The sequence below is a fragment of the Triticum aestivum genome, chromosome 7B, assembly GCF_018294505.1.
Source record: "Triticum aestivum cultivar Chinese Spring chromosome 7B, IWGSC CS RefSeq v2.1, whole genome shotgun sequence".
Lineage (NCBI taxonomy): Eukaryota > Viridiplantae > Streptophyta > Magnoliopsida > Poales > Poaceae > Triticum > Triticum aestivum.
In genome coordinates, this window is record NC_057813.1 from 552,185,726 (window position 1) to 552,198,118 (window position 12,393).

A 12,393-nucleotide genomic window follows, 5' to 3' on the forward strand; every position below is an offset into this window, starting at 1 on the left:
ATAAGTCGAATCATTGTAGAAAACAATGTTTAGTTTAATTATGAGGCAATACTTTTGCCCGGAAGTATGATTGTATCCCTTTTGCGGCCGTTTTTATATGTATAAGTAGTCCGAAAGATAGCAGTCGTTGGCTTCAGCCCCCACGCATACAATGCGGGGGTATTCGCAAAAAATATGCCTAATCACACTTGATCCAACGTCTTGGTCCATTAAGGAGGTGATTGCACGTTGAACTAGGCAACCGAACTATATAGCTATAACACTTTCGCTTAGCCATGGGAGTATAATGGTGGGGCTACTATGTAGCCCCTGGTACCTTCGCGTGCATCCGAATACGGGCGCGTGTGTACATGGCCGGTAAACGGCCCTTCGTTAATGTGGAGGAATCCTTAAAGATTCCGGTGAGTCTTCGAGTGGTTGAACAGTCTCTTGCTGTATCATGACAGTCAATTTTCGGCTTTCTCTACTGAGGCGCTCATCCGGAATAACCAGGGCACAATCGCAGTAGTTCTCCTTTAGCCTGCCTTAGCCGGTGATAACGGAACGTAAGGCGACAAACCCAGGAGCTAGGAAAACCCAACATTTAACCAAAGACATGATTCGGAGCTGATGCATATACGGCCAAACTCATGACGCCGAACACTCCCGAGGGTATTCGGTCTTTGTAAAAGAAAATAGGCTGACGAGAGCCTATTATAAGCCCTTAGTTTCTAGGTACGTGCAATTTTAGTCTGCCATGGCCAAATGCCAATAATGACAGTATCCTTTGTGGGTATAGAACCCATGGGATGGTTAAACAACAAGAGGCAGTAGAAAAGGTTTACACAGGGGCTTAATCTAAAAAGAAACCTGTTGAACGGGGCCCTGCTTCACGTCTGCGCCTTTGTCTCCGTTGTGCCGTATCCTGGAAGGGTATCACGCGAACGTTGTCTGTAAAAAAAAGGAAAACTCGTAGGGGAGTGCAACATAAGTATGCGATTGATAATAAAAGTGTAAGATGTTGGCCTTCCAATAAGGTTGAGCCAAATGTGGGGCTGTATGAAATATTTATTGCCCCTGGTTTCCGCTATGGGATTACATATACGGTGCCCTAGTTAAATTTTATCCGGGCTACCGGACTCGTCTAACCGTGTCTGTGGTTTTAATGACCAGTCATGTTTTCTGATATTGGAGGCCGCTTATAGTTCGGCCGCTAGGGCCGTCGTGTGTTCCTCTGCGCGTGAAGAGCGCTCTGTGATTCCGCTAATGGTTATGACACCACGAAGACCGGGAATCTTGAGTGTAAGGTAGCCATAGTGTGGCAATGCGTTGAAGTGGTCGAAGGCCGCTCTTCCAAGCAATGTGTGATATCCGCTTTGGAAAGGTGCGATGGTGAAGAGTAGTTCTTCACTTCTGGAGTTGCCTAGGGGGGCGAATGTTACTTCCAGCATGACAGAGCCCCTGCCATAGGATTCAACGCCTGGTATCACCCCTTCAAAGGTGGTGTTGCTTTGGCTAATTCTGGATGGGTTTATCCCCATTCTGCGGACAGTGTCCTCGTATATTAAATTGAGACTACTACCGCCATCCATGAGGACACAGGTGAGACGGTATCCATCAATTATTGGGTCAAGCACCAAGGCATGTGATCCTCCTCGCCGGATAGTAGTTCGGTCGTCCATGTGATCGAAAGTGATCGGACGAGACATCTAGTAATGAAATGTGGGTACGATGGGATCTACATCGTGCGCGTCTATGGGCGCACATTCATGCCTTCTCGTGGATGTGTGAGTCGCGTGGATCATGTTTACTGTTTTAACCTCTGGCGGGAATTTTTTCTGTCCCCCAGTATTCGGTTGGCGAGGTTCGTCCTCGTCTTCACTTGGTGTTTCCCTCTCTTTGTGTTCGGCGTTTAATTTGCCGGCCTGCTTCAAGACCCAGCACTCTCTATGCGTGTGGTTTGCAGGTTTCTCCGGGGTGCCATGAATTTGGCATAGTCTGTCCAGGACTCTGTTCAGACCGGACGGTCCCTCTTTACTGCCTTTGGATGGCTTCTTTTGCTGATCAGGTCGAGAGCCCCTGAATCCGGTGTTGACCGTCGTGTTATCCAGGCTCTCTTCCTTGCTTTGGAGTTTGTTTTTATTACGCCGTGTCCTCCCGTTGCCATCCCTTATTTCGGATGTGCTGGGGTCGCTGGTGCCTTTATGGGCCAGCCAGCTATCTTCACCCGCGCAAAAGCGGGTCATAAAGCTTGTTAAGGCTGCCATTGTCCTTGGCTTTTCTTGGCCGAGGTGTCGGGCGAGCCTTTCGTCATGGATGCTGTGTTTGAATGCCGCTAAGGCTTCGACGTCCGGACAATCGACAATTTGATTCTTCTTAGTGAGGAATCTATTCCAAAGCTTGCGGGCGGACTCTCCGGGCTGTTGGATTATGTGACTTAGATCGTCTGCATCCGGAGGTCGGATATAAGTCCCTTGAAAATTGGCCCTGAAAGCGTCTTCGAGTTCCTCCCAACTCCCAATTGAATTTTCGGGGAGGCTTTTCAACCAGTGCCGAGCTGGTCCCTTCAACTTGAGGGGAAGGTATTTGATGGCGTGGAGGTCATCCCCACGAGCCATGTGAATATGCAGGATAAAATCCTCGATCCAGACCCCTGGGTCTGTCGTGCCGTCGTATGCCTCTATGTTCACAGGTTTAAAGCCTTGTGGGAATTCATGGTCCAGTACTTCTTCGGTGAAGCACAGGGGGTTAGCAACCCCTCTGTGTCTGGGCGCGTCGTGGCATGTAGTCGGTTGTTGTTGTGTCCCGAGTTTATTTCGAACTGGTATCTCGCTTGTTATCTCCCCGACCGACTCTTGAGAAGACATCTTGCTCTAAATCTGCTGCAAAAACAGCTCAAAACAAAAACAGAAAATTTTGTCGTGGTACGGTGGTCAAAACCTTTGGGAGATTATATAATGAATTTTACCAACCAAAAGAAGTATTGTGCAAGAAAACAAAGTCCGGAGGGCACACGAGGTGGCCACAAGGTAGGGGGCGTGCCCAGGGGGTAGGGCGCGCCCTCCACCCTTGTGGTCTCCTCGTGCCTCTTTCGGACTACTTTTAATTTTTCCTAATTATTTAAATATTCCAAAATGGAGAAAAAATGCTATTAGAACAGTTTTGGAGTCGATTTACTTACCGTACCACATACCTATTCCTTTTCGGATTCTGAAACATTCTGGAAAGTGTCCCTTTGTACTCCTCCGGTGTTACAGTGTCAATTATATTGGTCTCAACATTTATGGGATTACCTGAGATATAATGTTTGATTCTTTAACCGTTGATTTTTATGGCACCGGAATGATAGACCTCCTCGATAATGTAAGGACCTTCCCATTTAGAGAGAAGCTTTCCTGCAAAAAATCTTAAACGAGAGTTGTATAGCAAAACATGATCAACTCACGCTTTTCTATCCTCTTGTCATGCCATCTTTTAATCTTTTCTTTAAACAACTTGGCATTCTCATAGGCTTGGGTTCTCGATTCATCAAGCTAATGTCAAATAACTTCTTCTCACCGGCAAGTTTGAAATCATAGTTGAGCTCTTTAATGGCCCAATATGCCTTATGTTCTAGTTTGAGAGGTAAGTGACAAGTCTTTCCATAAACCATTTTATACGGAGACATACCCATAGGATTTTTATAAGCAGTTCTATAAGCGCATAATGCATCATCAAGTTTCTTGGACCAATTCTTTCTAGATCTATTAACAGTCTTTTGCAAAATCAACTTAATCTATCTATTACTTGATTCTACTTGACCACTAGACTGAGGATGATATGGAGATGCAGTTCTATGGTTAACATCATACTTAGCAAGCATTTTCCGAAAGCACCATGAATAAAATGTGAACCACCATCAGTCATTAAATATCTAGGGACTCCAAACCTTAGAAATATAACTTCTTTAAGCATCTTAATAGAGGTGTTATGAGTAGCACTACTAGTTGGAAAGATTCTACCCACTTAGTAACATAATCTATAGCAACTAGAATATGTGTATACCCATTAGAGGAAGGAAAAGGTCACATATAATCCAGGCCCTAAACATCAAATGGTTCAATAACAAGTGAATAATTCATAGGCATTTCCTGACGTCTACTAATATTACCAATTCTTTGGCATTCATCACAAGACAAGACAAACTTACGAGCATCCTTGAAGAGAGTGGGCCAATAAAAACCGGATTGCAATACCTTATGTGCAGTTCTATCTCCAGCGCGGTGTCCTCCGTAAGCCTCGGAGTGACATTCATGTAGGATATGTTCTAGTTCATGCTCGGGTACACAACTTCTAATAACACCATCTAATCCTTCTTTATACAGGTGTGGGTCATCCCAAAAGTAATGTCTTAAATCATAGAAAAACTTTTTCTTTTGCTGGTATGTGAAACTAGGTGGTATAAATTTAGCAACAATGTAATTAGCATAATCAACATACCATGGAGTATTACGAGAAGCATTTATGAAAGCTAATTGTTCATCAGGAAAGCTATGCAACGGGGTTCTCAGCTCCCTTTCTATCAATAATATGCAAATCAAATTCTTGTAACAAGAGAACCCATCTAATAAGTCTAGGTTTAGCATCTTTCTTTTCCATAAGATATTTAATAGAAGTATGATCAGTGTGAACAGTTACTTTGGAATGAACAATATAAGATCTAAACTTATCACAAGCGAAAACAACCGCTAAAAATTCCTTTTCAGTAGTAGCATAATTTCGCTGGGCAGTGTCTAGACACTAGTAGAAAAAGGGGCTTTTGTCCCGGTTGGTAAGGCCCTTTAGTCCCGGTTTTTGAACCGAGACTAAAGGGTCGTTACTAATGCCTCTCCCCTTTAGTCCCGGTTCTTACACGAACCGGGACTAAAGGCCGCAGCCATGTGGAGCTCCACCTTTAGTCCCGGTTGGTAACACCAACCGGGACTAAAGGAAATTTTATGATTTTTTTTTGAATTTTTTTATTTTCAAATTTCTGAATTTTTTTAACCTCTAATCTCTAATCACCACCCCTCATCACTGCTCAATTTATCCTCTAATCTCTAATCACCCCTCATCATTCCAAATCATCTAACTTCCCGAACGGTCACCCATCCTCCCACTTCCCCAGCCTGAGCACGCTTAACTTCCGGGTTCTATTCTCCCTCGTTTCCAAGTCTGCACTTGTTGTTTTCCTGACAATAGTAAGATGTCAATCCTATTAACCCTCGGAAATTTTGCTTGAGCATGAAGTGACACTTTTCACTGTTTGAGTTTGAAACTATTGTTTTAAAAAACAATAATTATTTAGTAACACTAATATTTCTTGAATAATTAATTTGACCACAGTTTGACCAGATTTGACCAAAATTCAAAATAACTAAAATAATTATTTAGTAACACTAATATTCTAGAATAATTAGTTTGACCACTGTTTGACCACAGTTTGAAATTTTTTCGATTTTTTCCACTCTAGATCTTAAAAGCCACGTAACTTTTTTTCTGTTAGGTTTAAATTTGGATGTAACTTTTCAAGTAGATGATTTTTCATATAAAAAACATTTTCATTCGAGTTAGTATGCAAAAGTTATGCCCATTTTACTAAATTCTAGAGAGATTTTGCAAATAAAGTCCAAATTCACATTTGCAAATTTTCCCAACAACTAGACCACATATCACATGGGAAACTTATTTTCTTTTATTTATTTTGACATTTTCATCATTTTCTTTTATTTATTTTTAAAACTGAAAAGGCGATCCAAGGAGGGGGGGGTAGAGTTTGAAAATGGGACCTTTAGTACCAGTTCGTGCCATGAACCGGTACTAATGCCTCAAACCCCATTAGTACCGGTTGGTGGCTCGAACCGGGACTAAAGGTCTAACCTTTAGTACCGGTTGGTGCCACGAACCGGTACTAATGGGCATCGCACCCTTTAGTCCCGGTTCGTGGCACCAACCGGGACTAAAAGGTCCAGACGAACCGGGACAAATGGCCCACGTGGCCCCTGGGCTCACGAACCGGGACTAATGCCCCCATTAGTCCCGGTTCTGGACTGAACCGAGACTAATGGGCTAACCCGGCCTGGACCAAAGCCCTCTTTTCTACTAGTGAGAGTTTTACTAGCATAATGGATAACATTCAATTTCTTATCAACTCTTTTCTCTAGAACAACACCAACAACATAATAACTAGCATCATACACAATTTCAAAGGGTAAATTCCAATCAGGTGGTTGAACAATAGGTGCAGAAATCAAGGCTTTCTTAAGTATTTCAAATGCTTCTACACAATCATCATAAAAAACAAAAGGAACATCTTTTTGCAAGAGATTAGTGAGAGGCCTACAAATTTTAGATAAGCCTTTAATAAACCTCCTATAGAAACCAACATGACCAAGGAAACTTCTTATACCTTTGATATCTTTAGACACTGCATCTTTTCAATAGCATCTACTTTAGCTTTATCAATTTCTATTCCTTTTTTATAAATTTTGTGCCCCAAGACAATACCTTCATTAACCATAAAGTGGCACTTCTCCCAATTCAAGACAAGATTAGTTTCTTCACATCTCTGCAAAACTTGATCAAGGTTTCTTAAGCAATCATCAAAAGAAGTTCCGTAAACGGAGAAATCATCCATGAAAACCTCAACAATATAATTACAAAAGTCAGAGAATATAGCATTCATACATCTTTGAAAGGTAGCAGGTGCATTGCATAAACCAAAAGGCATACCTCTATAATCAAAGGTACCAAAAGAGCAAGTAAAAGTGGTGTTTTCCTGATCATCTTTTGACACAGGTATTTGAGAAAAAACAGAATAACCATCTAGAAAGAAAAGTGTGTATGTTTGGATAGTCTTTCTAGCATTTGATCAATAAAAGGTAGAGGGTAATGATCTTTTCTAGTAGCTCTAATTAATTTGTGAAAATTAATTACCATTCTATAACCTGTAATAATTCTTTGTGGGATCAATTCATTATTATCATTAGGAACAACAGTAATACCTCCCTTCTTAGGACACAATGAATGGGACTTACCCACTTACTATCAGCAATAGGATAAATTATAACTGCCTCCAGAAGCTTTAGTATTTCATTTCTTACCACTTCTTTCATCTTAGGATTTAACCGTCATTGATGATCAACAACTGGTTTAGCATTAGGCTCCAAATTAATTTTTTTGCTCACATAGAGTGGGACTAATGCCCTTAAGATCATCAAGAGTATATCCAATAGCGGCACGGTGCTTCTTCAGAGTTTTCAATAATTTCTTTTCCTCATGCTCTGAAAGGTTAGCACTATTAATAACAGGATATATCTTCTTTTCATCAAGATAAGCATATTTCAATGTATCAGGTAATTATTTAAGCTCAAACACGGGATCACCCTTGGGTGGAGGAGGATCCCCAAGGATTTCAACAGGAAAATTGTGTTTCAAAATAGGTCATTGATTAAAGAATATTTCATCTATTTCCCTTCTTTCCTTCATAAACATGTCATTTTCATGTTCTAGCAAATATTGTTCTAAGGGATCAGTAGGAGGCACGGCAATAGAAGCAAGAGCAATAATTTCATCCTTACTAGGCAATTCTTTATCACGGGGTTGTCTACGAAATTTAGAGAAATTAAAATCATGAGACATATCCCTTAAACCAACAGTAACAATATCTTTCTCACAGTTTATCTTAGCATTAACAGTGTTCAAGAAAGGTCTACCAAATATAATAGGACAAAAATCATCTTGTGGGGAAGCAAGAACAAGAAAATCAGTAGGGTATTTTATTTTTCCACACAAGACTTCAACATCTCTAACGATCCCAATTGGCAAAATAGTATCTCTATTGGCAAGCTTAATAGTAACATCAATATCTTCTATCTCCGCAGGTGCAATATCATTCACAATTTCTTGGTATAAGGTATAAGGTGTTGCACTCACACTAGCACCCACATCACATAAGGCATGATAACAATGATCTCCTATTTTAATAGAAACAACATGCATGCCAACAACAGGTCTATGTTTATCTTTAGTATCGGGTTTAGTGATTGTAGCAGCTTCATCACAAAAACAAATAATATGACCACTAATATTATGAACCAAGAGATCTTTAACCATAGCAATACTAGATTCAACTTTAATTTGTTTAGGGGGTGTAGGTGTTCTAGTATAACTCTTATGAACCACAGTTGAAGCTTTAGCATGATCCTTTATTCTAACAGGAAAAGGAGGTTTCTCAATATAATCAGTAGGAACAATAGGATCAACATTATAGGCAATAGTTTCTTCTTCAACTTTAATGGGTTCTACTACTTTTACTTCAATGGGAGGATGATATTTAAACCACTTCTCCTTAGGGAGATCAACATGAGTAGCAAATGATTCACAAAAAAAGCTACTATCTCATAGTCAAGTCCATATTTAGTGCTAAAATCACGAAAGGCATCGATATCCATAAAGGATTTAAAACAATCAAAATTAAGCTTTATACCTGACTTGTAACGACCCGAACCTGATAAGATTCAATGTCTCTGTGCTCACTGTGCTAGTCCCTGCATCAATAGCTAGCACACACAGTACAAGATGTAATATCAAGAATAAACCACATGTCATAATATTACATCGTAGATCCAGAATTTAATATAATATATACCTGCATATCTCAAGGCTAGATCATAACAAACATATAGCAGAAAAGCAAATAAAATCTCCATGAAGTCCATCAACACCACAGGAAAATGTCGAGTATAGACATCGTAACCCTACATCGCATCACTCAATCGTCATATAAAATCTGCAACATGAAACGTTGTAGCCACAAAGGGTCAATACTTTGAATGTATTGGCAAGGAATGATATAACAACCCTATATCTACATGCATGGTATATCAAAAGAATGGGTGGTGGTTTGTTTTGTAGAAAAGCTAATTTTCCCTGATAACTACATAATATAATAGTCATATTTTAATTATGTCTTGCTACAATTAAATAGATATGGTTGAATTGGGCAATCCAATTCCAACCTATACCCATCATTAAGTTTCCCATCAAGTTTTATTAATTGTATCATCTGCCAAGATCATCCAACAACTGTAATGGCATGGTCGCTCAAATTTGTCCATGACCGGGGACACGGCTAATCATGATCAGTTTTTACACTCTGCAGAGCTTTGCACACTTTACCCACTAGACCCAACCCGAAGATTGAGACAAAGTCTTTCAGAAGTAGTCACCTCCACCCACCGGTAGCCGGTACACCTACTCATATCTACATCTGCTAGCTTACCTGGGCAAGGATCCCACGACCTACTCAACTAAGGCAGAGCCCATTTAGCTAGTGGTTGCGCATGGAAGCTACTAGTCACTAAGTCTGTCCGATATTCTTGAGCCTGGACGACACCCACTTACATTTAGAGGGTATAAACCATGGTGTTCTTGAAACCACCCAACAATATTGTTCGGGCGCACTTAGCCATGGTACTTGTCCTTAGAAAAGGAAACAAGAAACCATGATGCAACCCTGTCCGTCCAGAGGTGAATTATCTATTATGTTTTTACTCAAGTTATGTTATATATAGTCCTCACATAATCTCGATGCATACACGAACCAATCCCCGTCTACACAGCATAGCAAGAGTACAACTACCACGATCTACAATAAGGCCATACTAAGCTGAATCTCAATAGCAATAACATGCTACCATAATTATCCTACACAATGAAATAATAGGATGAAGGATGGTCAAGGTGTAACTTGCCTGATATTTTTGATAAAGATCGTCGCACTCAAATTCCTCATAATTCTACTCGTCACACTCCGATTAATCTATTGCAATAAAAAAACTCAAATCAATAACCATGCCATACAGAAGAGACAAAAGAACAAAAAAAATATGGCAAGGTTAAGCAAAATCAATATATATATATATATATATATATATATATATATATATATATGCTTAATATATAATATAGGGTCTTTAGGTGCTATAAGATGATGGAGGGAAGGAAATCAACTCACAAGAGTTAAATAGAAGAATAGTTATGCCATAAACAAGAGTATAGTGGAGATGTAATGGAATAGGTTCAGAAGTGCTTGGAAAACAACATAAATGTAGTACAACATATTGAATATGACATAAGAGTTCATTTGTAAAAGAATTGACTCGAAAAGGAACACTACAACACAAATTATAGTGAGATGATGTTTGAATTGAATTTTAATTCAAAACAAGACAAAGAATATTTGAATTTTGCATATAGTGGATGTGATCAACAAGTATTTGGTATAAGTGTTTCATAGGCAAAAGGAATCAATTGGAAAGGTGTCACGGTTCACCCGATAAGATCAAATGGAGTTTCGAATTAAAATTTGAATTGCTCAAATTTGATAAGTTCAAAAGTTGAAAAATATGATTCTACTCGATAGTTATGATCAGCAATAACACGTAGGAAAAAGAATCGCTTAAATTGGATGTGTAGATCAAAAATTATAGCTGAAACAATGTTTGGACAGATTTTGTTATAAACTCTGTCGTGGCAGCGTTTTGGACATGCGGTTGATGTGTTGTGCGGGTGCCACGTGGCAGTCTGTGATTCATCAAAAGATGTCCTGTGCATGGCGTGCTCACCTGAAGCAGAGGGAACGGTGGCGGCTACCGGCGTTGGCGATGGGGTGGCTCCGGCGGTTTTCCGGCGACTGAGAGGTGACGGCGAGCGTGGCGCGCCAAGGGGGTCACGAGCTTGGGGTCCCCGACGTCAACTGCTTCATCGAGCGGTGGTGGTGATGCTCACGAAGTCCGGCGGCGTTGTGGAGCTTCGGCTCGTGCTGCGTGCGCTCGATGCGGTGCGCTGCGAGCGTTGAAACGGTATCAGGAAGATGTGGATCGATGTGGCCACATAGTTCACAAATAAATAGGGCCGAGGAGGCTTACTGACGATGACATCGACCGGAAAAGCATGGTCAGCCGGCGGAACTTGGGGAGGTTCATAAGAACGAAAATCAAAGGGGGTCTCGACTCTCGAGCGGAGATCACGGGAATCGGACGAGGGAAAGAAGTGGGATCACACGATGCACGATGCCCACGGATTGGAGCGACGGGTTCGGGGTCGCACGAATCGCCAGGAGTCCGATCTGGGCATGGCGGCGCTATCGTCCACGAACAGGAGACCGAGCAGAGGTAGGAGACACGTGCGGGGCCCTTGTGTCGGCGGCAGAGAAAAAAAATGGGTGCCGGCGGTTGGGTGGGCTGCTGCTGCGCTTGTCGCGCGCGCGCGCGGCGGAGAAGAACTAGGCCGCCGGGGTAGCTGGGTAGGATAGGTTTAGATGTTCTATTCTATTTTATTTACAGAAATGATTTTGGCTTGGAAAATGTTCCAAAAAAATTTCAAAAAAAAACCCAGAACAACTACAAAACAAATATAGTTATATGTAGCTTGGTGAACATTGTCCCATCAAAAATACTTATATGAAAAACATATATTATTTTCGTACACTTTACTTTGGCACTTATAAAATGTCCCATTAAATATTTTTGAACTCCGGAGAAAAATTAAAATAACATTTAAATCATTTCCAACTCTTTTATGTTGAAGGATTCATATTTCCTTCTCTCATATGATTTAATATTTGAGTTAGAATTGCTTTAAATATTCAAAATCCAAAATGGGAGAATATTCAATCAATCACCAATATTATTATTTGAGGAAGTCGTGTCATCCTCTCTCATATTTGAATTGGAAATATTCTGAATATCCTCAAACCCAAAATAAGAACCGACTGAATAATTGGGAAAGTCCTTTTATTCCCTCTTGTTTATTATTCATTTAAACTCCCAAATGTTTCAAATCCTAGCCAAATTTAACTAACAACAAGCAACACAAGCAAAATTTTAAATTAATCCAATTTAAATTATTAACATTTCAAAATTTAGAATTTTGGGATGTTACATGACTCCTTTCCTTCGTCGAGTTTCCAATCTTCAGAGTTGCGTTTAATTCTTTCCAACAAGTCTCATCTGAATTCAATAGTCTTTTTCATAAAAGAACCAGTACAAGAAGTATCGAGCATGGATCGATCATTATGGGAAAGCCGAGCAAAAAATTCTGAATAATGATTTCTCTTGGAAGCTCATGATTGGGGCATGAATATAACATTGACTTAAGGCTCCCCCAAGATTGAGCGGTACTTTCTCCTTCGCGAGGCCAAAAATTATATATATAATTTCGATCATGATGAACCAGATGCATAGGATAAAACTTCTGATGAAATTCCAATTTCAATCGGTTGTAGTTTCATGATCCAATATCATCACATAGCCTAAACCATGTCAATGCCTTTCCCTTCAAAGATAAAGGGAAGACCTTCTTCTTGACAATATCCTCGGGCATACCTGCAAA

The 12,393-nt window shown here is 40.3% G+C and overlaps 1 long non-coding RNA gene across 1 annotated transcript; it reads right to left on the reverse strand.

The window, feature by feature from the left end:
• Positions 1-9,615: 9,615 nt before the first annotated feature.
• Positions 9,616-11,094, reverse strand: LOC123156526 (uncharacterized). The gene is made up of 3 exons (XR_006478181.1): positions 10,929-11,094; positions 10,626-10,845; positions 9,616-9,820 (listed from the first exon to the last, which is right to left on the reverse strand). It is a non-coding gene; the product is annotated as an uncharacterized lncRNA (long non-coding RNA).
• Between the last annotated feature and the right edge of the window lie 1,299 nt (positions 11,095-12,393).